This window comes from Thermobia domestica, chromosome 16 (assembly GCF_964235325.1).
Source record: "Thermobia domestica chromosome 16, izTheDome1.hap1.1, whole genome shotgun sequence".
In the NCBI taxonomy this organism is placed as follows: Eukaryota; Metazoa; Arthropoda; class Insecta; order Zygentoma; family Lepismatidae; genus Thermobia; species Thermobia domestica.
In genome coordinates, this window is record NC_137469.1 from 140,980,841 (window position 1) to 141,008,809 (window position 27,969).

A 27,969-nucleotide genomic window follows, 5' to 3' on the forward strand; every position below is an offset into this window, starting at 1 on the left:
CTTTGTAGGATAATTTGAGAATTGTCAAATGAAATTGCGTCATTGGTTTTCATTATTCCAGCCTACGGACCAAATATAAACGTAAGCAATACGATGTACAACGTGATTTACCTAGATGAGGTAGTGTACAGTGATTCATTTTCTTTGTTGTGGTACTTCTGAAGTTTGAGTACACTCTTGTATGAAACAGTTGGTTCTACTCAGGTAAACAATTGACGGACATTATTGACCTTATTGAACATATAATGATATGATTAATTGTAAGACTTAGGTATATCAAGAGAAGTATTCTTTAAATTTGGGAATTGTGATAAACAGAACTTTAACATAAGACGCGAAATTTGAAAACAATACTTTGAACTTTAGTCACAGCTCATAGTCTAAGATCATTTGTGGTGGTTGATTTGTCCTTGAGCTTTAGAAATCTGATAGCTAACCTTATTGAATCTTATGACTCATAGTCTTAAGGGAATACATGCTACAACACTGAAATTTAGTCACAAGGTGATGTAATCTGACACTGCCAAAGTTATTGTTGATGCAATTTGATTGGTTGATCACTATCCTTCTTGTAATCTGATTGGCTGATCATTATCTTTCGCGCAATCTGTTTGGTTGTTGATTTTCAAATCTTTGCTGCATTCAGTTTTAAATTTTGTTTAACATTTAAAAAGTTTTTTGAAATTTTTTTGAAACTTTGGTTTGAAATTTTTTCGTTTGATATCTTTAGTTTGAAAATCTTAGTTTCAAAATTTTTGTTTGAATTTTCTTTGATTTTTTTTGAAATTTTGTTTGTTTGAAACTGATTTGAAATTTTTTCGTTTTAAATTTTTAGTTTCAAAATTTTTGTTTCGAAATTTTTGTTGAAAATTTTTTGTTTGAAATTTTTTCAAAATTTTGTTTGAAAATTTTTTGTTTGAAATTTTTGTTTTTAATATTTTTTGTTTGAATCTTTTTGCTTGAAATTTTTGTTTGTAATATTTTTCTTTTAAAATATGTTTCAAATTTTTCTTTGAAATTTTTTCGTTCGAAATTTTTTGTTTTAATTTCTTTTCGTTTCAAAACTGAAATTTTTTTGTTTGAAATTTTAGTTTCAAAAAAATTGTTCGACTGTTTTGTGTTTAAAAATTTTTTGTTTGAACATTTTTTCGAAATTTTTGTTTGGAAAATTTTGGTTTCAAATTTTTAAGTTTGTGCACTCATTAGTGAAGAACCGGAACTGCTTAGAAGAAAATTTGGTTTGAAATTTTTAGTTTGAAAATTTTTGTTTCGAAATTTTTGTTTGAAAAGATTTTGTTTGAAATTTTTGTTTCAAAGTTTGGTTTGACATTTTTAAAAGTTTGTGCACTCATTAGTAAAGAACAGGAACTGTTTAGAACAAAAACCTCTGACAACATTGTTTATCATGTTACAATAGTACATCTCAGAACATGGGGTTGTACTTGAAATGAAGAAAAAACAAATCATTGAAATGGATCATTTTATTACACTGCACTGGTTAATCACATACATCCACACCAGATAAAGGATCTGGATATTGTCGATACAATGTATTTTGAACTTCTTGCACTAGTTTGTCTTTAGCGTATAATTTTAATTCCAGTTGAAGTCTTTTAAGGTCTATTGCAATATCAATTAGTGGAAACTCAATGTCCATTTGACCACAAATAAACTGTTTATCAATACAGGTATGAACCCACGAACGATGTTGACAACCATCACAACATCTAGATACATGTACATTATGCATGAGACATTTCTCAAAATAGTACCTGCACACTTCCACTGCATGTTTAACACACTGGAATACGTTGACGAATTTGTTCCATTCCGTTTGCGTTAGATACACCATGTTGCGAGGGACATGCAATGTACTGCTTTTACGTAACAGCACCATCTTCTCTTCGAGGATTGTACGCAGCACCACTTCATGATTTGAGCATAATGATTTGACTATGGTCACATTTAGCTCATAAAAATTTCAAACAAAGAAAATTTCAAACAAAAATTTCGAAACAAAAATTTTCAAACTAAAAATTTAAAACGAAAAAAAATTCAAACCAAAGTTTCAAACAAAAAAAATTGAAACAAAAATTTCAAAAAAATTCAAACAAAAATTTTGAAACAAAAATTTTCAAAGTAAAAATACCAAACGAAAAAATTTCAAACCAAAGTTTCAAAAAAATTTGAAAAACATTTTAAATGTTAAACCAAATTTAAAATTGAATGCAGTAAAGATTTGAACATCAACAACCAAACAGATTGAGCGAAAGATAATGATCAGCCAATCAGATTACAAGAAAGATAGTGATCAACCAATCAAATTGCATCAACAATAACTTTGGCAGTGTCAGATTACATCACCTTGTGACTAAATTTCAGTCTTGCAGCACGTATTCCCTTAAGACTATGAGTCATAAGATTCAATAAGGTTAGCTATCAGATTTCTAAAGCTCAAGGACAAATCAACCACCACAAATGATCTTAGACTATGAGCTGTGACTAAAGTTCAAAGTATTTTTTTGAAATTTCGCGCCTTATGTTAAAGTTCTGTTTATCACAATTCCCAAATTTAAAGAATACTTCTCTTGATATACCTAAGTCTTACAATTAATCATATCATTATATGTTCAATAAGGTCAATAATGTCCGTCAATTGTTTACCTGAGTAGAACCAACTGTTTCATACAAGAGTGTACTCAAACTTCAGAAGTACCACAACAAAGAAAATGAATCACTGTACACTACCTCATCTAGGTAAATCACGTTGTACATCGTATTGCTTACGTTTATATTTGGTCCGTAGGCTGGAATAATGAAAACCAATGACGCAATTTCATTTGACAATTCTCAAATTATCCTACAAAGTTTCAATGTACCAATGTCCTGGACTCCTAATTCCATCATAGGTCAATAACTGATCACGTGATCATACTCATATTTGACAATGATTTACCCAATGAATGAGATACTATCTAAATTTAAGAACAATTACCAATTATTGATACGACAATAAGAAATGTACCCCTCCCAAAATTTAAGATTAGTACACAAATGCACCTGTGTCTTATGAAAAAGTAATAAATCCTGTACTTATTCAATAATAAAGCTGGTCAATAACCTTTAAATTTTGAATATTTGGCCATAAGAGGAACACCAACATCTACAATGGGTCCTAGAAAACGTTTACCGAATTTTGTTATTTGATAAATTCCCAAATTTAAAAGGGACCATAAACATATGAAGGTAATAAAACTCTGTACATACCCATATAACTTGTTAAATCCTTATCAAACGGGGTCAATAACCTCCGAAATTTGATTTTTGGTAGTTCTTTACCCATGAAAGGGAACGAGGTGGACTATCCAAATTTATAGTGATACATATTGAAGTCCTGTGCTATGATACCAAATGCTTATATTAAACAATTTTTAAAACCGAGTGGATGATCCAAGATACCCCTCCCAAATATTTAAAGGGTGCATCAATGTACTCATGTCTTATGATAGGAAATAAACCCATATACATGACCATATAACCATATAAGGTAATAGAACCTCATCAAAGGAGAGAAATTGGGCCAAAAACCAAACACATGATACAACATATTGCTTATGTTTATATTTTGGCATTTTTTTATTAATGAAAGGGAACAAGGTGGACCACCCAAATTTATCGTGATACATGTTGAGGTCCTGTACTATAATACCGAATGTTTAAACTGGAAAATTTCCAAAATTTAAGGGGGAATGGCCATGGTACCCCTCCCAAAAATTTAATGGGGTGCATCAATGTAGCTATGTTTTATGATAAAGAATGGACACCTATACGTGATCATATAACCATATAAGGTAATAAGACGTCATCCAAGGGAATAAATTGAGCCAAAATCCAAACACGTGGTTGTACTAAAATTTGGCAATTTTGTACCCCTAAAATGGAACGAGGTGGACCACCCAAATTTATAGTGATCTATATTAGGGTCCCATACAATAATACTAAATATATAAAATGGGCAATTTCCAAAATTGAGGGGGTGGGCCAAGGCACTCCTCCCCAAAAATTTAAAGGGATGCACAAATGTACGTATGTCTTATAGTAGGAAATGGACCAATATACATGACCATATAACCATAAAAGGTAATAGGACCTCATTCAAGGGGATAAATTGAGCCCAAACCAAACACATGGTTGTACTAAAATATGAAAATATTTTACCCCTAAAAGGGGACGAGGTGGACCACCTAAATTTATCATAATACATGTTAGGGTCCAGTACTACAATACCAAATGTTTAAATTGGGCAATTTCCAAAATTTAAGGGGTCGGCCAAGGTACCCCTCCCAAAATGTTCAAGGGATGCATTAATATACCCATGTCTTATGAAAGGGAATGGACCCCTGTATACGCCCATATATCTTTATAGGATAATAATACCTCATCAAAGGCGATACATTAGGTCAAAAACCTCCGAAATTTGAATTTTTGGCAATTTTTACCCATGAAAGGGAACGAGGTGGACCCCCAATACTGATAGAGGTACATACTATTGTCCTAGGCTTCCACACCAAATTTTTAGATTTGACAATTTCCAAAATTTAACGGGGTGGTCCTATGTACCCCTGCCAAAATTTGGGAGGTGGGCCAAGGTACCCCTGCCAAAATTTAGAGGGGTGGTCCTATGTACCCCTAGGTCATTGACCCCGGGCCTTGGGGCCCCTCATTGAGGATAGTCAAAAGTTAGACAGGGTTCCGCCATTACTACTGCGGTTGTGATGTTACCTCGACAGTCTTCTTTGGGAGAATGCAACGGTTTGGTAGGCATGTCATTTGTATGTGTTCTCGATTCACCACGGGCTGTACGCAGTTTACGTTCAGTGATACCATGGGCATTGCAGAATGCTTGCTTGCATAGATTAACTTTCATTCCTGATGATGAACGAAGAACATAATGAAAAGTATTGGCGCGCCTGGAGACATTTACATTTTTCCTGTCTTTAATGTACACACGTTCACATTCTGACCTCCTGATTAGTCCAAATAGATAGGCATTTTGAGTGTTGAAATCTTGCATGTTGTAAAACGAAATGAAAATATTATCTTTGGTTTCAGAATCGATATCCTTCATATATCTACACCATTCGGTTTTACAACACCTCACATCACTTTTCATATTATCCGGTAATTTCTTACCTGTGCGTCCAACGTAACTCTTTCCTACGTTCCTCTTACACTTACGTTCATTATCCTTCCATTAGTCTTCGTTTCGTTGTCTCTTTCGTGCTTTAACAGGCGAATTTCCCAGACTAGAATTACTTTCAACGTCCTGCACAGCAGCCATTATTACTTTCAACAGCAACATGTATCAGCGGTCACACTTGGCTGATTTCTAGACTCACAACCAATGACAGATAGTGTTATATCACCACAAGCTCACAATATAGCTGGAAGCGGGATACGTCATTTTTCCACTCAAGACTTGCAGCTGAAAGGGGATACGTCATTTTTCCACTAACATTTTTGACACAAAAATTTCCTCATTTTCGTCCTACGCTTATGGGATGCACAGTATACGGAGCCGAGTCATAACAATTCTTCTCAATATACCGGCTAGTTCCATGTATCCAAATATGTAGATATCTCGATTTTCCAAATTTTGTGGGATACGCCCCTTTTCCACTTAGACCCTCAATTGTTTCAGAGTAGCGTGAAGCGCATGAGATAGGTGGGAGGTGCTTCAATACCCATCTCATCCTCTCACCACAGGAATGTACTGCATATGCAAATGATATGTAAATGTTGTAACTAATTAATAAAATTTAATTTAGCCAAAATAAAAAAATAAAAAAATAATTTAGTATCGGTAGAGCCAAATTACAAATAAAGTTAGAAATTACATTCCTGTAAACATGAGTTCTATTTTAACGTCCCATTGCCCCGTTAGGGAAAGTAATGCTGCTTGAAGTTCAGGCTTTAGGTGAGATATTATCTTATCATTAAGAAAATATGAATTTATCATATATATATATATATATATATATATATATATATATATATATATAATAGATATTTTTTAATCACTTTGATAACTGTCTTAAATATGCTTTCAATAATAATAATAAATAGAATAGAGTTGAGTTGATTTTAGTTTAGCGTCCCGTTCAGCAGCGAGGCTATATGAGACGTGGACCTACTTTTTAACGTGGAATTCGAACCACATGAAAAAATAGAATAGAGATCTCTCTCAAATTCGAATGGTCACTAAATCGTTTAAACAAGATATTTCATTTTTTCGGTCACTGTGATCACACTTCACTAAAGATGATTCTCCTGAAGAGGCCCGATTATCCTCCTTCTTTGGGAGTCACTGTCTTTAGATCTTCTATTGAGAATAAAGTTTCAGTTTCAGAGAAACTGCTGATAAAACACATTGGCATCTTTAACTCAGTCTTATACCTTGTGTTTAATAAAATAACATTTCACTGATGTCAAAATGAAGCTCAGCAATGAAAACATAGTGCTTTCGCTTTTGGTATTCTAAACTGATGTTCGCTTACTTTTCAGACATTTTCAGCGGTAAATTATGTCAATAAAGATTATTCACTTTAGCACCAAATAAAATGTGGTTCTTCAGAATAAATATCTTTTTATAAGAGATATCCAATTAACAATGTGTTCTATTATTTTCTGCTGAAGGTATGTATGTATGAACAATGAGTTCAACTCTGTTTCTAAAAAAAAGTCTGACTTTGGCGACAGTGGATCTTCAACTAACTGAATGTTTTACTCTCATATGCTTTTGTTACACACACTAACGCTACTTTTTACCAAAACTCGCCTCCTTCGCGGGGCTTCAAAAGTTTATTCTTTTCATTGTCAGAGGGTAGCGGGACTTTCTTTCCACAATAAGGGTTGCTTGCGAGAGGCCTGAGAGGTGTGTCCCTCTAGCGTTTACTGTTTTCTTTTCGACTGTAAACAACCTCTCTCACTGACCGATATCCTTTTCTGCTTACTGATATTACTGATTAACGAATTACAATTGACATGTAACAAAGGTTGAAAGCCAATATTTAAATATCCTATTTTACATTTATACACTTGGGTAGAGTTGTCAATTTAAAAAAAAATACAAAATGACTTGTTGGTGGTAGACAAATGTCTTCTGCTACCCTTCATTACACTTCAAGGCATGCCAGGAGTGCTAGAATCAACATACTGAGTTTAAAATTAAACAAAGAATAGGAAACTGCCAAAATATCTCTTCTATAAAGAATATACGGTAAGGATCATAATTCTATATACTAATTGTTATAGGTTAGAATTTATATTCAAAAATATATTTAATATACCAGTACCTTCTGGTAATCCTGGAACAATATGAAAATTGAATTAACACGTTAGCCGCCAAGCCATTTAATGAAGGTTCGCTGACTGGGCAGCCAGAACCGTTGAACCACTCGCACCGGAGAGGTAGCGGTTCCATTAAAATTGTGAATATCGCGGTCAGTGAAACAATCTCTCACGTATTGTATTTGAAAATTTGTATCTAGGTGTGTAGAGTTCAACAAAAGATTACTCAACGACTTTCTGTCGCCAATTTTGTTTTGTCAATCCTTAGAATTTCTTTCCTTATTATTACAATGTATTTCACATAATAGTTATAACATACTAAAATAATCTTGTTTATAGTATCTCCTAGATTATATAGGTTGGAAATATTTGGTGTATAAAATCATACGGAACTTCCCAACAAATATATACATATAAAAACCTTTTCTGTTATGCCACTAAACTTAATGAAATTTAAAATAAAATATAAGAATGATTAGCTTGAAATCTAATGCATAAAAAGTAACTAAACTAATTAAATATATGTATTAAATCAGAATATAAACTTTAGATTTCATACGCAAATTTCAAGAATAATAAAAATAAAAATAGAAAAAATATCTCTGTAAAGCTTGCCTTTAACAATCCCCCTTTTGAGAAGGTTGGGATATACTTGTGAAAAGATATCACAACGTTCTCACTTCTGCTAATTTAACATGAAGTAGATTTAGCTAGAGTGAATACTATATATGACACTTTTATTTAGAATTAATAAAAATACAACTATTCTAGAAATTTTATGCGTTTGTCTACCTATCTATCTATAGATTTGTATGAAAAACTATGTTACTAACAACACTATATATAGAAATATGCTTTAACCTAATGTGATAAGTGTGAATATAATAATATAAACACTGATTAATTAATATCTACCTATCCCATGATATGTTCGAGTTCCCATCTTGAGAATTTATGTTTCTGCATTCTCCTTTCCAGGTGTATCATTTTCCCGCATTTTATATTTTTTAAATAGAAAAGCATTTCTCTTAATTATCTCTTTGCCAGTGTTGAGGTCTCCAAGTGTATAGACATTGGTGTCTGTCTTTGGACTAATTTCCAGGGGCCACTATATATGCCATTAACTTCTTGGACACCCCTGCCAAGGCATCTGATTTTGAAAAGAGACGAACGAGTACAAGGTCTCCAATATTGTACTCTACAAGCCGAATATGCTTGTCGAAGTATGTTTTTCTTGGTTCCGAATTTTTCTACAAGTTTTTCTGCAAAATTTCCACGTAATACTTGGTTTCAGCAGATCTATCCACTTCCGGTATCTCAAACAGACGAGCTATACCACTTGTTTGTGAGATGTTTAGATGTAGCTCATAGGAAGAAAATCCCGTGCTTGAATGTTTTGCTGTATTTAAGTACCTTTCCACTTTAATAAGTAATCGTGGCCACTCCTTTTAGTTATTAGAACAATATTTACTTAACATACGGACTGTTGACTTTACAGCTGTTTACGGAATCTCTCCCTGAGGAAAGTAAGCACTACTTATTACATGCTTAATTCCTAATTCTTTCATTGCATTTTTCCACCGTGTACATTGGAACTGGGATCCTCTATCCGTGATTAGCATTTCTGCATTTGGACATAGTTTGAGAAAATCTCTCAAATTTTGTAATGCAATGGATTTAGTTGCTCTCTTACAAGCATAAAAACCTACTAATTTTGAAAACACATCTAAAAGTACTAATATGTATTGATAACTACCATATTCTTTAGTGATTGGAACGCAGAAGTCAGCACTCAGAAAGACGCCTGGCTTCTCTGCTATAACTGAATGCATAGGACCTCTATAATAACAAGTAGGAGGGTTTGCTTTCTGGCATATGGAGCATAAGCCACAATATTTCCTAACTACAGTCCGCATCTTTCGCCAAAAGAAACTCTCTGTCAACTGAAACACAAGTTTGCTAGCTGAAAGATGTCCACTTTGTTCGTGATAATAATTAAATAAAGATTTGACTAAGACTTCCGGGATACATATGCGTATGCCCATGTTATCTCTCTTACATAGCCTACCATTCAATATTTCATATCGCTGGCTTTTCCCACAAACTTTACCATTCTTTTCTCCATTTTCTACTTGTCTTTTAATGGGACCTAGATAGGAATTTGAAGTTTGTAGTTCATGTAACATGCTAATTAAACTTCTCATTTCACATGGAATCTGTTTTAAGATACCCATTAATGATTCTTTCAAAACTGGTTTGGCTTCAATGTCAAATTCAACATTACTATGTGGTGAATATCTTGAATGATAATCAGCCATATTATCTTGGGACCATACATGCTGAAAAGTGAAGTCTAAATTTGCTAATAAGAGAGCCCATCTTAAAATTATCTGATTGGTGAGTCTACCTAGTAAAATAAACCTTAAGGCCTCGTGGTCTGAACGTATTATGAATTTATTTCCTATCAAACAGTGTTTAAATTTTGCTACCCTATTAACCAGTGCCAAAAGTTTCTTTTCCGTCGTCGTATAGTGCTTTTGAGGGCCAGAAAATATTCTCGAGATCATTTCTATCACTCTTTTCTCTCCATCATCGTCTATTTGATACAACAAATTGGAACTCGCTCTATCGGAGGCATCTACATCTAAAATAAACTTTTTGTTGGGTAGTAGGTTTTTAAGCACTACTTTGTCTTGAAATATTTCTTTAATTTTATTTACAGCTTCGCGATGCTGTGAACTCCATTTAAACTTAACATTTTTCCTTACCAACTTAGAAAGAAGATACAAGACATCCAAATATTTGGCACTGAAACATCTGTAAAATCCTAAGTAACATAACAGCTTACGTAACTTTTACATTCTTAGGTGGTCTAAAATTAATTACTTTCTTAATTTTATTCTCATCCTTGCCAATTCCTTCTTGAGACAATAATTCAAAACCAAGTATCTTAATTTTTGGTTGCGCGAACTCACATTCTTTTAGCCGGAGTGTAACTCCTCCTTTCTTCAATGAAGTCAACACCTGCTCCAAATGAGACAGGTGCTCTTCGAAGCTAGTAGATTCTATAATCGTATCATAAACATAAGTATTACAGAATGATTTGACATCACTTTCAAGAATTTGATCAAGTGCTCTGATGCACGATGACAGACTGGTTTTTGTTCCAAATAGTAGTTTCATTAAACAGCACGATATACCTTCATATACGAAACCTAAAAACTGTTGGTCGTTTTCTCTAACTTTCACGTTTACAAGAATTCAACTATATCGAGTTTACTGAAATAATTCTTATTACTAAGTGATTGCAAGATGTCAAGAGGGACCAATGGTTTGTCGGTCTGTCCTTTTATAACTTGCGAAAGCCTCCTCCCATCCACACATAGACGAATCTGCCCACTTGGTTTCTCTACAACAACAAGTAAACTACTATAGCTAGTAGGTGCTTTTTATTATCTTCCATGTGAGCCATCTGTGAATTTCATTTCAAATTTGATTCTGAAATTTCATGGGAAAATTGTACATTTTTTACCTAATGGGTGTGGGATCAGTTATTTCAATACAATGTTCATATCCTTTGATTGTTCCAGGTCTCTCGTCAAAAATATCACGATGTTTAATTAATAAAGCTAACATGGCCTTTTGATCAAAATTAAGTTCTACATAAGCGTTTACATGTTCGTGGATTTCTTCTACAGTGGTGTTCGTATCCACCTGTAACCATTCTGAGGGTGACAATACTCTTTCTTGCAGTTCCTTGATCTCTCTAATTCACTAAAATTCTCTCCCGTGATTGCAGTATCAGCATCACAATTAATTGTCTCCTCTATATATCTCAATACTAAATCTTGGTTATCTACTTCCACGTTTCGAAAATTTATTTCTACAGTGTGTGGCTTATGTAATACTAATAATCCTCTAGAATAATCTAACACAGCATATGCTTCTACAAAGAACTGAGATACAAGGATTAAATCACTATTAAGGTTTTTCACTATGATGTAGCTCATGTACAGCGGGGGACACTTCTAAATGGTACAGCCATATGGAGTTTTACGGCTAAGGTGTACCATTTAGAAGTGTCCTCCGCTGTACAATGCTAATAGAGTTTTCCCCAATATAACAGCTACCTTTCTACCCAACGCAGAAGTAACTTTCATATTGTTACTTTTCAAAAAAGGTGGTGCAGGGTTACTGTCCTTAACTGTATTCCAAAGATTTTCACTCAATGCTGAGATAGATGATCCACTGTCCAGCAATGTATTATCTCATTAAGTTCAGGTAAATGTATAATATTGTTTGGAATCACAGGCTCGTCTCGAATATCAAGCATCATCAAATATTCCGTTTGCTTGTTCAAACACTGGTTTATTAATTAGCACACTTTTACAATCTTTTAATACTAACTTAACTGAGTTATTTTCTATGTCACTACTTTGATCAAAATATTTCTTTTCTATTATCTTTGCACAAGTGACACAATCTTCTTTTTCTTCTAAAGACCTATATTCTAAAATCTTCAATGAAGTTTCTTTTTCATTCTGTATCATACTACGATTATTACTGTTTTGACTGTCATCGAGCACGCACTGGGGTTGGACCACTAGTTGAATACTGGGTTCGTTATTTCGGATGTCAAGTATCAACTCTTCCTCAGTGCATGCTGAAAATTCTCATTGTTCATTGAGATTGGTTTCCCTTGCACGTGTTGTTCACTTGTGACCTCTAGCATATTAATGCTCCTCCTCTGAGGGATATTAATCTTATCTTGGTATGATTACTGAACTTCAGTCACAAGCGTGAGTAATTCTGAAATAGTTTCTGGTTTCGCGGCTATTATAATTCTGAGAAGAGAAGGTGAAAGTTGGCGCGGAAGAACCTTTAACAGGATTTTCTCTTCAAGGGGAGGGTCTAAGACTGCATTCAGATGCAGGAAGTGGAGCAAGTACTTTGATGCGTTTTTGTGTACTTTTGGATTGAATTGTCTTGTCAATATGTTTGCTCTTAAAGCAGCTAATCTTTCTTGGTTCAAATATATGGCTTTAAATGCTGTTATAAAGTCTGAATATGTAACAATCTTGCTTCTCATGACTTTAAACTATTGTAAGGCGCTACCTTTTAATGTGCGAGAGATAAAGGACAGACTTGCTTCAGTGTTGACACCAGTTAGTTCAAGATAATTATCTAGGTCAACAAGGAAGCTATAAGTCTGTGCTCCATCTTCTAATCCTTGAAAACGTGGTAACTTTAAATCTCTGTGTAAAAAGGAATTCATAGCCGTTGCCAAGGCAACCTGACTATCCATCTGAATTAATGACTGTGCAGGTGGTGAGCTTATTGGTTGGAACGTATTATCACCTACTGCCCTTGAACATGACGGCAATTCCTGTTCTAATTGAAAGTTACACTGTCTGACCTATTTTGCACTTTTTCTATTACATCTTGTTTGAACGCCGTATTGGCCTCACTAATTTTTTCTTTATATATTCTTGCAAAATGACCTGTCCTGCTATTACATTTTCTAATTTATCTTCAAATTCTGATCTTGTGTGAACTATTTCATTTTGAATAGTGTTATTTTTCTCTTCTAATGTAACTAATTTTGAACCTATTTCTGTCCTAACGCTTACAATGGAATTTTCAGTGGCCTCAATCCTATCGTTTACCTTTCCTAATGCACCATCTACTTGATTTACTGTTTCTCAGGATCATTATGTAACTGTTGCTTTGTATTTTCGAGAGCTTTAGATAATCTTTCTTCTAAATCCTTGTGAGCAATTTCAAATTCCCTGCGCGCATTTCTAATTTCTATATTTGTATTCTCTATTTTTCTTCAACCTGCAAAAGTTTAATTTCTATTTCTATTTGGCAAGCGTTTGTTTGATCTAACTTACGATTTGTACAATCTATTTTCCTTTCAGTATTATCAATTTTCTGTTCTATTTTCTTCTGCGAAGCAACTATCGTTAATTTTATAAATTCCATTAGATTTCTCATTTCCTCATTATTAACTCCTAATGGTGGTATTACATGATTACTTGGCCTAGCTTTCTCCTTATCTGCTGTCTCTTTTTGACTAAGTTCTACTTTATCACCTTCTGATTGCCTAACTTCTAATGTTTCTCTCCTATCACCTGTTGATACTTCACCTATATTTATTATGTCTTCCTCTGAAGGACTAAACCTTTGTGCATAATCTAAGAATACCAGATTTTCATCCATCTTTCTCTTTTGTGACCGAATCAATACCATTAAATTCCTCTAAAAAATCTCAAAAATTCTCTCTAAAATTCGTTTTCTAAAATCCTAAAAAATATCTCCCACTTTATTGTTTACATCTAAAACACAATTTTTGCATTAATGAGCTTCGTACTTAATTATGTAACAATTCTTGGGCCAGATATGGGAAAATATATTCGCGAACAGTTAATTTTGACTAACAACCTTTGTGATGATAAATTCTCATTTGCAATGACAGATGCAGCATTTAGTCTAGCAACACGCTGGAGTGATTTTATGTCCGCTACCCTCTGACAATGAAAAAAACTTTTGAAGCCCTACGAAAGAGGCGAGTTTTGGTAAAAACTAGCGTTAGTGTGTGTAACAGAAGCATATGAGAGTAAAACATTCAGTTAGTTGAAGATCAATATTAACAGACGAAAATCATATTCACGAAGAAATTAAATGTCGACTAAAAGCAGGGAATTCGTGTTACTATTCGGTTCAAAATCTCTTGTCGTCGCGAATTCTGTCGAGGAATTTGAAGCTTAAAATATATAAAACGATAATCATGCCTGTTGTTCTGTATGGTTGCGAAACATGGTCGCTTACTCTGAGGGAAGAACATAGACTGAAAGTATTTGAGAACAGGATCCTGAGAAGAATATTCGGACCCAAGAGGAACGAGAATGGGGAATGGCGGAAGCTTCATAACGAGGAACTACATAGTTTATACGGTTTACCCAACATTGTTAGGGTCGTCAAGTCTAGGAGGCTTAGGTGGGCAGGTCATGTAGCTAGAATGGAAGAAAGTAGAAACGCTTTTAAAGTCTCGACTGGTAGACCCATAGGAAAACGACCATTAGGAAGACCTAGGCGCAGATGGGAGGATAATATTAAGATGGATCTCGCAGAGATAGGAATACAAAGTAGAAACTGGATCCAATTAGCTAAGAATAGAAGTCAGTGGAGAGCTTTTGTGAACGCGGTACTGAACCTCCGGGTTCCATAGGCCATAGAGTTAGTTTTAGTTAGTTAGTTGAAGATCCACTGTCGCCAATGTCAGACTCTTTCTTTGAGAAACTGAGAGTTGAAGTCATTGTTCATACATACATAACTTCAGCAGTAAATAATAGAGCACATTGTTAACTGAGTATCTGTTATAAAAAGATATTTATTCTGAAGAACCACAATTTATTTGGTGCTAAAATGAATAATCTTTATAGACATAAATTTACAGCTGAAAATATCTGAAACGTAAACGAATATAAGTTTAGCATACCAAAAGCGAAAACTATGTTTTCATTGCAGAGCTTCATTTTGACATCAGTGAAATGTAATTGTATTAAATACAAGGTATAAGACAGGGTTAAAGATGCCAATTTTTTTTATCAGCAGTTTCTCTGAAACTGAAACTTTATTGTCAATAGAAGATAAGATCTAAAGACAGTGGCTCCCAAAGAAGGAGGATAATCGGACCTCTCGAGGAGAATCATCTGTAGTGAAGTGTGATCACAGTGACCGAAAAAAAGAAATATCTTGTTTAAACGGTTTAGTGACCATTCGAATTTGAGAGAGATCTCTATTCTATTTATTATTATTATTGAAAGCTTATTTAAGACAGTTATCAAAGTGAATAAAAAATATCTATTAAATATCTAGTATATATATATATACATCGGGACATCGGTGTGGTCGTGTTGTGTGTTCTTTAGTGAAATTGAAAATAAATATGTGTGCATTTTCTAGAAAGTGTGTGGAGTTTTCAATTGAATACTTAGTCGCAGGGTGATTACAAAATAACTTGTAATTTTTTTACTTTTCAGGCATTCGAGGATTTCTTGTGTCTGCCAGATTTAACTAATTCAATTTGATGATAAATTCACATTTTCTTAATGATAAGATAATATCTGACCTAAAGTCAGAACTTCAAGCAGCATTACTTTCCCTAACGGGGCAATGGGACGTTAAAATAAAACTCATGTTTACAGGAATGTAAATTCTAACTTTATTTGTAATTTGGCTCTACCGACACTAAATTATCCAAGTGTATAAATGTAAAATAGGATATTTAAATATCGATTTTCAACCTTTTTACATGTCAATTGTAATTCGTTAATCAGTAATATTATTAAATATAAATGTAAACAGAAAAGGATACCGGTCACTGAGATAGGTTTTTCACATTCGAAAAAGAAACAGTAACCGTTAGGGGGACACATCCGTCAGGCCTCTCACAAGGAACCCTTAAATTATTGGTGGTAGACAATTGTGTTCTGCTACTCTTCATCACACTCCAAGGCATGCCGGGAGTGCTAGAATCAACATACTGAGTTTAAAATTAAAGAAAGAATAGCAAACTGCCAAATTAGCTATTCTATAAAGAGTATACGGTAAGGATCACGATTCTATATACTAATATAACTATATCGGATGTGTCCAAGAATTGTTATAGTTTGGAATATATATTCAAAAATATATTTAATATACCAGTACCTTCTGGTAACCCTGGAACAATATGAAAATTGAATTGATGAAGGTTCGCTGACTGGGCAGCCAGAACCGTTGAAGCACTCGCACCGGAGAAGTAGCGGTTCCATTAAAATTGTCATATCGCGGTCAGTGAAACAATTTCTCACGTATTGTATTTGAAAATTCGTATCTAGGTGTGTAGAGTTCAACAAAAGATTGCTCAGCGACTTTCTGTCGCCAAGTTTGTTTTGTCCATCCTTAGAATTTCTTACTTATTCTGACAATGTATTTCATATAATAGTTATAACACATTAAAATAATCTCGTTTATAGTATTTCCTAGATAGGTTGGAAATATTTGGTGCTATGGAGGTCACTAACCTCTATCTCTCTGAAATTTCTAAAATCATACGGAACTTTCGATTGATTGTTCTGAGATTGGCGTAGCAATTGTGTACACTTTCTTTTGTGAAATCGTAATTGAGATCACTTCTTCACTCTCCACCCAGTATTACAAAGTTGGTTCGGAGACCAACTCCCTTTTAGCCTCGGTCTCGAAAAACGTCTTTAGCTTACTGGTTCGAAGATGATGAGAAAGTGCACTATTAGTGGTAGAGCTTGGTACTAGGAATCGAAACCCAGGTAACATATGAAGACTGTGAGTTGAATCTAATTAGGTGGGATAGCTTGACTAAATCAAAGAGACCATTTCACTTTTCGTTTTATTAAAAAAAAATAGAAATACAGATGAATTTAACAAAATCGGTTACTTGGAATTACAACTTGGAAGTTTTACTACATCATCTAAGTGGGAGCACAACCCCTATAATACTCAATGGGTGCTAGAAGGTTTTATGCTAAACCGCGATTTATTGAATATAGTGAGATATGACTTCGTACATCGCAACTTGCATTGGTCCGAAGAGAAAACTATTAATTCTCGAAGAGGGATTTTGGTCTCAAGTTGAAGGGACTTCGTATTCGACACAAACATTCTCAAAGTGCTCATCTCGCGTTAAAGGGGGAACTTAGAAAAAATAATCACATACCTGTTGTTCTACTAAGCGTCCGGGTCTTGGGAGCACACACACTCGTCGACGTTCTACTGTAGAATCCACCGGAGCGGCGAACAGGCCTCGTTTATAAAGGCGTTTCGTCCCACGCATTTCTGCCAGTTTTGACGTAGCTCGAAGGCGACGTCACGAGCCTCATCGAGCATGGGAGAGACTTCTTCACGCGCATGCTCAATAGTGGTTAAGACTTCTAGGTTTTTCTATGATTTTTCTCTATCACGCCGGGATTGGAATTCCTATTTTACATTTATTTTTAGTTTTATTTTACACCTAACTCTAACTACATAATAGATTTCCTGTATTTATTGCTTTCGTGGTATTCCCTAAATATTGCATCTAGGACCCAGCTCTGTGATCTGAGTAAATCATAGCTAGGGTCCCACCACTAATACATGCGTGTGGATTGGTGTCAATGAGGCATCAGGTCACTAATTCAATCTGACCCTCGACTGACTACGTTCTCCCTATCTCTCTTTTCCTTACTACACACACAATATGAAAAGCGCGGGCGTCTCGCCCCATAATTTGGGTCCGGCTTAGGACTTCGAGGCACAACTGTGTAACAGTTATCCGCCGACCTCGGTAAAAAAAATAAACAAAAAAAATGTCGAAAGTTATCTTTCTGGCATTTATATTCAAGTACAGAAACGGTTGTCCAAGGCAAGTTGCTGGGAGTTAAAGGGTTAATATAGAACTGGCCTTACGTCAGGCGCTAGGAAACTAAAAAGAAACTTTCTTGAGGGATTTGGTGATTATGCACGACTAAACTGCAAGAGAGCGGGATTGTAAGATTTCATGTGTCTTAACTAACTATAGTACTTTTAAACGTTACTCAATGCCATTAACAAACTATGTAGGATGAAACCTTACAATCGTCGATTCCTTCTAGCTTATATCTATCAAAGGTTTCGTATGAACTCACAATGGTATATTTTTTTTTAAAACCCATTCCTAACCATATTATTAAGCATGACTTCGAACCGATTATGAGTACAACTTCTAGTATTATAAAGAAAATTTAGATTTTGTGAGTTTACTGATTTGCTAAGTACAATTGTCTTTGCTGTACTGGGTACAATTATAGATATACGTGTCAAATGTGATTGTCTCAGGCTACTAATTTTATTCAACTATAAATGAAAGAAATTTAACATTAAATACACTTAAACAAGAATAGCGTGAAGCGCTTTAACGTTGGACTGTGATGAACGATAAAATTACAAGAGTAGTTTTCATTGTTTATAGTATAAACCAAATGGGAAAAACATGCAATGATCTAGACTAGGACACTCAATTGTGTTGCCTGAAATTTTTTTTTTAATTATTGCGGGGTTGTGCCTTACAGTTTGTGAACAACATTTCTGATGTTGTGTCAATATACCAGTTCTACTTCATAAATCATAGGCTAAACTCTACGTTCCAGAAGCAAGTGAATATTTTATAACCTGTAATGTACTGTAAGTATTTGAGTACTCCATTACATATTTGGTAATATATTTATTTGTAACATAGGAGCGATTGCATACTAAATGATTGAACCGCATATGTAAAATAACTTGAGTAATTAACAACTAGCGATTAAAACAGTGGCTTAATGCTTAATAAAGGTTTTAAGGGCGTCTATACGCATAATATATTAAAACTCATTTTAATGTTATCGAAGAATGAATCTCACATTATTAGTTATTGCTCTTTATAATGATAACGCACTAACTGTAATATATTACAAACTTACTGTATAGCTCTGTTCTATACAGGGTAATCATAGTATGTACATGTGTTTGTCTAAACTTCTACTCAGCTAGATTGCTATTTCGACCTCGATTTGGTTTCTCTCAACCTGTGTGGTATGCAATACACTATACACATTGATTACTTTTACGTATACTGACAATATACAGACATTACAAATGATTGGTGCGATTTAGCGCACCTAGAGATTTATATGCCATTACTTTAGCTTTCTTTTTCCATGAGTGGTTCTGATAGCAGAGGGGGAGTCTGAATGGTTAAAGTACTGACCCTATGGTTAGTGTGTTAGCTTATGCCCTAATGGCCTATGGTAATAACAGATACAAAGTCTAATAATCAGGGATGCAGTTACATTTGCTATACCAGAGTACATGTTTTTACAGGGGACTACATAACATTTCTTTATAATAATGGGGGAATGTTAGGGGGGGTTTATAGGTTAGTATTGTTAGTATTCCTATTCTTATTATTATTAATAATATTAACATATTTTATGTCTCCCTTTTCTTTTTTAATATACACACTGAAATCGAAAGGGATTTCTTGGCGGTTACAAAGGAAATTTTACGAAGTAAAGTTACATTATGTTTCATCATGTTAGTGGATCTTGTTGTTTTATAGGATAGATTTTAAACGCAAAAGTTAACCACAACATAAGCTATGGTTGATATGTTTTTAAAACACACCGGAAGTGTGTTCCGTTCTTTCTTTTAATTCTACTAGCCTTGACTGATAACAGGCCTCGATTTCCGTTGCGGTGAACTTTTCTGTTTTTTAAATCTTAAATACATTGTGTAAGTGATTTAATTACACGGAGAATAATTCTATATGATGACGTCACGGGGACCTGTTGTTGAGCAACAGTTAAGTACAACGTGCAATGGATAATTTAATAAAGTACTTCCTTGTCTTTTTCGCTTCGATGTTTGCCAAAAGATAGCTATACAGAGGGTTCCACAACTTACGGTCTTTAACATGGTGGAATGAAAATGTGTAAACTCGATTACCATACTCACATATAGACTTCATTAAATGTCTGAAAAACAAACTTGTGCTTTTACTTGACCCAACAATAGAAATTTAATTTAATTTTTTTTTTTTTTACATTTAGTCAATAACTTTCCATGGTTTTTTGGTATGTTAGATCGTGGTCATTACAATGAGATAGAGTTGTTTCATATATTGAGAAAGTTTTAACGTCTCTTGACATTGCTTACAATCTTCTTATGATTTTTCACAACGCTGATTTGAAGGAGTTTTTATTCCTTTTAGTTTGAGTCTTATCACTTGTCCAAATTTTGTGTTTGTACTGATACGAGAAGAGTTTTTTCACCTGTAGGCAATGAACTGAGGTAAATCAATGGGAGTCTGTCCGTAGATAAAGGAGATTTTCTTGTCACAGTAGAAGTTTATGATTCTTACGGCACAGAGAAAGTTCTGGATCCGGATGGAAGTTTAGGTTTTAGGTCACTGTTGTCCACTAATAATCAGTGATGGATTGAACGGTAATAATAATAATCAATTTCCATATCGTCCCTCTGGATCAGCCCTGGAGGGGGCTGACAGGCTGCAATCTGGATCCTTGGGTACCTCCAGATACCAGGGGGGGGGGCTTACTCTAAACATCACACTGGGTAGGCAATGGATATAGATCTGCAATCATAGAGGCTATTAGACTACATACTCATTAATGCATTACATCAGAACCTTGTCTTATGCGAAGTACTTATTCACAAGGAAGTCCACCGAATCCCTTTTGTAATTGTTCATTATATATATTTCTTTTTCAACGGGGCTGACCACACATCAAAATCTAAGAAAGATATAGTAATCAATATATAGTAATCAATGGAACCTGCAGGGGTTACCCAAAAATGAGGCTATTCGAAAATGAGAGTCGAATACAGAATGTTTTTCAGTCAGATGTCCTGAATGTGCTGACCACACATCGTCAGAATCTAGGTATAGAAACCTGTTTTAATATTGTATGTGATTGTAGTAATATCACAAAAATCAATTTTGTTTCATTGAACAAATAAACCGGTAGCCTAAAATTAAGTGTATGTGCGCTGACCACACATTATTGTTAGGATGCCTCTTGTGTTCAAGCAGTGACTGTGGATGAAGATCAAAACAACATCACGGTAAGACAAGTTCTTCTCAAATTGATTGATGTACCTAACTCGGTTTGTTTCTTTGTGAGTGGAATGATAATGATGGAGGAAACTGCATTGTTAAATATTCTTTCCACTTACTGTAATGATTAATGGGTGATGAATCATATGATGAGTAAATCCAAGGTACTTTACAAGATGGGCAATACCTGGTTTGTTATGAAAACGTCAGGACGCAATGGCCATATTGACATACATTGGCCGTTTATTTTGTTTTCAGAGGTAGGCAGGTTGAGGACCAGAGTGTTTAAAGGAAGTTTGAATTTGGCCAGCGTGGCGGAAATGAGCTAATTATATAGCTTGGCATAATGATAAGTGGCTTGTAAATTATCAGCTCAGCTGACGAATGTTCGGAGAGAGAGGAAAAAAAAAGGGGTTTTGCATCGCAACTGAGAGAATACAGCTAGTATACTGTTACAGACGCCGGCTTCCGACCAGGGACTTCTTGACATTGTCAGATAAGTATTTTTGCATTGTTTTCCTCATTTAGAGACTAAGAAGTGGTCAGTCGTTCAGATTTTCATGCATGAGTCCAAGAAGTCTATTGTATACAATCTTTTATACCTTGAAATGTTAGTATTATCTACCTTTTCTTTTAATTTTTTTTATTTAAACTATAACAAAGATTGTGAGATTTGAATTTATGTTACTTCGTACACCGTGGAACTATTAAATAGAGTTGAGATTCAACAAGACTTACTTAAATCTAATTATACTTTTACAAATACGCCAGTTAACATAATTAGTTCCAAAGTATCTTCAAAATTTATATCAATCAATCTTAACTAAAAATTTAATACAAACTCAAGCAAACTAGTATCAATTTTTTTTATAGTTGTTTCATACTTGAAATTCATGGCATAGTTTTACACTTTATTACATTGTTTACACTTTATTGAAAATTCCAATTATATCAATCAGACTAATATGAATTTGAATCCTGTATTACTTCCTAATTGTTAGTCATTTCTATTTTTACACCTTATTACACCTTGTATACCCATAGTGTTCAAGATAAGACGTATCTCACAATAGGGCAATCCAGCACTTGAGAAATTCTCGGTTAACGTGTATGTTATCTCAATTGTTAGAGATTTCTTGAAATAATATTGTAGGGTTTTGAGCTCTATAAAGTTAATTAATATACTAAGACCCTCAGAGGAGGCAGTCTTATCTTGCGCACAATGTGATTTGTTCATTATATTTGCCACCCTTTGTAGGTAGCTTCGTAAGAATAACAAAGAAAAATGTCAAATTCCCTTTTTCTGTTTTGAAATAGAGTGTTATTCAAGTGATTAGAAACTTATAATTTTTAACAGAAGTATAAAAAGGAAAACGAATACTCAGTTATCTCCAAGGCGTAGGTCCTTACACTGCTTGTACCTGGGCAGGTTCTGCTACTTCGGCTTCTGTAAGGAAAACCCTGAAACGAAAAAATTCTCCCACACACACATAGTATTATAGGCTGGACGCGGGAACCTGAAGTTGAGTGTAGTGTCCCAGCTACTTATTAGTCGAATTTGACGAATTTGGTAGTTCAGGCGTGACCGGATTTAAATAGTTACCTTTATCTAATTTCTAAATATTAAGTATGATGCTAATTATTGCACTGTGTTAATTATTAAGTATGATAACCAACGAGTTTAAATAAGAACTTAACTTAACTTGTTGGAGTATACGTACCATCTATTGCTCGGAGAACGCAAAAGAAGGAGAAGGGAAGACTTACGTCTCCAAGACACTAAGGGGAGGTTTCTTGTTACGGGGTAAGTACTATCTCCCTGAATTGTTAGTGTATTATTTTTGAAACATGCGTTTTCAATTTCTTCACGTCAGGCTACCAATTGGTTTTACTAGTGAGTGTTAACTTAGTTGAGTGCTAACTCGAGTGCCATGAAATCACAGTTCATATCCTGGGAGTATCCCATACTGATTTTATTACTACTGAATTAATTGAGAAAAACAAGAGATCATAATGAACGAGAGTGACCTAAGTTACAATGTAACAGTGATTATACGAAGTGCGGTTTGCAATACCTGTGAATTTAGTGTTTCCTTAAGGAAAAACAAAAACGTTGTTTAGTGTGTGTCACTCATACAAAAAGTGCGTGAGTCGGGACTCGATCTCCGACTTATCTGTTTCCTTTCAACGTTAGATACAATTGCGTAACTGCCAATAATCATCTCCGGTAATTGAGACCATGTTTACAACGATATTAATTTTGAATTGAATATTTCGGGGCTCGAACTCAGGACCTCTAGTGTAGGTAGTGATGATATGTGGAAAACTAAGTGTCTATTGAAAGTATTAGATTCGAACCTACTTTCTCATAACCAATACAGCTATAAACTTGCGCTCGTGAGGAGCGATAATGTAGATATAGGATAAAAGAAATGATCCATTAGGGGATCGAACCAGGAATCGCTAAGAATCAATTGTTTATCTGAGACTATGGGTCATCCCAATCGTAATGATTTATGAGGCAACCTTATTGTTATTATTCATTTCGTTGTGACGTCATTTCCCTATTTTCTTACTTATCTATTTTCCCGTTATAAATGTTGGTGTGTATAGAAGCTACACGCAACAACATCCTGAGTCCTTGTTAACAGCTGGACTCACTTCCGTCACCCGATAAGAGGTGATTTGCTGTTAGTTTTAAGGCAGAATGAAAGACGAGTGTTGAGGAAGTATCTGTGAACATTATAAATATTTGCATCAAAACAAAATGCTATTCGATTAACTTTTAATTTTTAAAAATTACCCTTTTGTTTGTTTATTTTGACATTTTATTTCACTTAAAATTTTAAATACTGTCACGTTCATCTATTTATATCCTAAAGTTCGTGTGCGCCATGCGCTGTTGTGAAGCAGTATTTTCCACCTATTAAACAGGGCCGCTTATTGAGGGGGCCACCGAATTTTGAAAGTCTCCTGACTTGTGGTTTTTAATCTTTTGACGGACATAATCATAAGTGTAATTCTGAACAGAATTAAGTTATTTTATACTAGATTCATTAAAAACAAGTTGACAGAGCTCGAATATCCTTAATATGTGTCCTTTAATTTATGGAAATCTCTATTATTCGAGTATCGAACCTAATTACGAAATGATGTACACGTACTGATTCGCTTCCAATGTTTTATTATTTTTATTATTAATACTATTATTGTTATTATTATTACTAATATTATTATTATTATTATTATTTTAATGTACCAATGATAACGTGATTTTAATACCACTCTGCATGGTACTATCAGCGTGGTGTGCCTTTTAATTCAAGTCAAGCCAAGATTTTAACTTGAACACAGGGATGATTGAGAAACACGAGTATAGTGGTGTAGTGGTAGGACAACATCTTGAATGCTACTATAGCCCACAATGATGTCCATTTTGTAACCGTGACTTTACAAAACATGGTGATAGTAATATAATCAAGTTAGGTACAATGAGCGGGTTCTAGCCCATCACCCAATGATGGGAGGACAGAAAAAAATGGAGGGGGCTCGATTTACCCCCAATATTCATACGCAATACATTTGGTAGCCTTAACCTAACCTAAGTTTATCTTACCACAATGAAATAATGATACAATATGATACTATCTAGCATTTTGATAAACATCACTGAAAACATTATTCTAAAATGAGCATCACTGTTAATACTTGATCATAATTCAACATTAACTGAGCATAACTTAAAGGTAATGAAATCTTACAGACTAAATGTAGCAAGTATAGTACACAAGTAGCTATTTACATTCTTTTAAGAAAATGGAAGACATAATATTACATTATGTACAATATGCGCAGTATGCTCGTACTACCATGAGCAAAATAAATGACGCGTCTCTTTATTTTGAAGTTTTTTGAAAATATCTCCGTTTTCTTTATATGTTCGAAATTTCGGAAGGTTTCCCCAGCAGGGCAGGTTAATAACAAACCCGTTTTTAATATTTGTGTTAGATATTAGCTTAAAATAAAGAAATTAGAAGCAAAAAACATTAAATCGACAGAAATCTCGAGAATTACCAACTCTGCTAAAGTGGGAAATTTTCAAGAACACGAGGGAATTCTGCATTTCAACACGAAGCAGCGACATCTATGTCATTGAGAGAAATGTGGATTAAAACTACAAACTAAACTTTTAACGAATATTTCTAGTATGTCTTATTATATGCATTATCTGCAAACTCCAAATATATGAATATATGCTAAGTATTAACATAAAGATAGAGCAAATAGTGGAAATTATCTATGGGAAAGGACGAATCGGTAGGACGATCGTAATGAAATATCGTCTTTACCGGAACAGGCTCAGTTTACGTAAGAAAACAAATAGCTCAGTTAGTTAAAGCAACGAGTCTGTATGCTGAAGGTAGCGGGTTCGATCCCCTGGAAGTGCCGTTATCATTTTTATTACTACACTACGGTTATTTTTTTTTATTTTTTTATTTGGGAAAGAATCAAATTGTAACGTATGTGTAAAACTCATGACGATACCAAAAAAAGAAAAAATGCTGTTGTCGCACTTGCATTAGCGTCCCTAATTTTGTTTGCAAACAGTTTCGTAATTATTTCCCCTGTGCTCACTGCTCACCATATGCTCGCTGGCGCATAACGAATGTTTCCCAGTAAATGTTAATTCTAATTTGGAGAATTTTATAAAGTTTCAAAATATTTCTCACTAGATAGTCTTCTATCTAAGTGTTTGGATATTTTGATAACAGATTTCCCTATTAAATGTTTAATTTTCCCTAGATGTTTAATTAGGGAAAAGTTTTACAATGTATTTGTATTGAATTGAAATTGTTTTGAATTTACTACATAAGGTAAGTAGACCAAAGGAGGAGAACTCAAGTAATTGATATTCTACGTAAAAGCAACCTATTGTAGAATGATGATGCTTCTTACCTTCAGCACATAATCTTTACGTTAGAGTGTCAGACAGAGAAAAATCTTGGTTTTTCCTCCTCTATGAACACCCATCTTAAACCTCTACATATCATTGTTCGTCTCACAAAATTTCGGTGCTCCAAAAACATTCAAATAATAATAATAATATTAATAATAATAATAATAATAATAATAATAGTAATAATAATAATAATAATAATAATAATAATAATAATAATAATAATAATAATCCTGAATATGCCATCCTTACATAATGTAGGATATCTTAGATTCCTAGTTTAAAACTTAAATATCTTAGTTTAAAATGCTTTCTTTAGTACTTATTTGAGCAACCATGTAGGAGGGGGTACGACTTTTTATTTTGCCCCTCTCATTTCAGTAGCCTTCCAACAGAAAGTAATTTTTGATAAGCAGGACAGACAAAATGAATAAGAAATATATTTACAGCATCCTCTCCCCTTTCATGATTGGAATATCACGTAATATTTTTTATTCTACGAAAGATGGCCCTGTGCGGTTAGGGGTAGGTAACTAAAAAAATACCTAATATATAGCGCCCCTTGATTGTAATATTACCGCTTCTTTATTTGTACGAGGGAGCCCCTACACAATCAAGGGTGACAAAAAGAATAGGAAGAGTGTCTATTGATTCCAGTGGTGGATCCAGCACGAACTCCTGGGGGAGGGGAGGGGAAGTGAAACATTCTTTTGATGATGTGAAGCTGTCACAAATTACCACTTAACTAAACTAAACAATAGTGGGGGGAACTGGAACCCAGTCAGTTTAAATTGATGTAAAAGTTTAATTTTTGGATTCATATTAAAGTTTTGGTTTCAAATGAGAATTTCAGTCCAAGTGGTCAATGATCAAATCTCGTGGGGCTCTTCAGTGTAGGCTAATACGGCCCCCTTATGAGAAAAGGCAAAATTATTAACATGTTTATAACTTTCGAATTTTTCGTCTATTTTAAAGAAATATTTTGCTTCCTATTAAAGTGTTGGTTCCAAATGACAAACTCAGTCCGAGTGGACAATGATCAAATCTCCGGGGGGGTCTTCAGTATAGGGGGCTACGGCTCCCTTATGGGAAAAGGCAAAAATATGAAAATGCTTATAACTTCCGAATTTTCCGTCTATTTTAAAGAAATTATTGGCTTCATATTAAAGTCTTGGCTTTAAATGACAATTTCAGTCCGTGTGGACAATGATCAAATCTCGGAGGGCTCTTCGGTGTAGGGGTTTCGGCTTCTTTATGGGACAAGATTCACGTAGTTGATATTGCAAAATTGTTTTGTATATATAAGTGGAAACTTGCACCATTTGGTTAATTTTACCTCTTATGTTTTGCAGATTCATATTCCAAGCAATAGTTACTTCGCAGAGCTAAAAGAAGGCACTTACTAGTTTCATTAAAATGAAATGTCTTTTATGAGAGGAGCAGACGAACGAACAGGCACCCAAACGTTGGTTGAGTCGTACGGTTGAAACTCGTTAAGCTCGCTTCAATTATTATTATTATTATTATTATTATTATTATTATTATTATTATTATTATTATTATTATTATTATTATTATTATTATTATTATTAATAATAATAATAATAATAATAATAATAATAATAATAAAGCATTGCAGGGACCTTTGGTGCAGGGGATCCGTGGCTCGATTCCACTTCGTGCCAAGTGAAATTTGAGGTGGACAAATACCGTGTGCATGGGTATGTGTTTTCTTGAGATTTTCCATTTTCCTCCCACTTTCTTCATTTCACCATTTCATTCATCATCATTCTCCCTTAGCGTAGGTGCATAATCGTCCAACGTTAAACTAGATATTGCAATTTCAATAATAATAATAATTAATTCAACTGAAAGGACTGTAATTTATGTGGACAGCAATTATCATAAATATGCAACCATTATAAAAACAATGCTTTGAGTAGAAAGATAATCCTTCCCAAGTGTTAACGAATGCGCACGAGATAAGACATGTCTCGAGAAAGAGACAAGA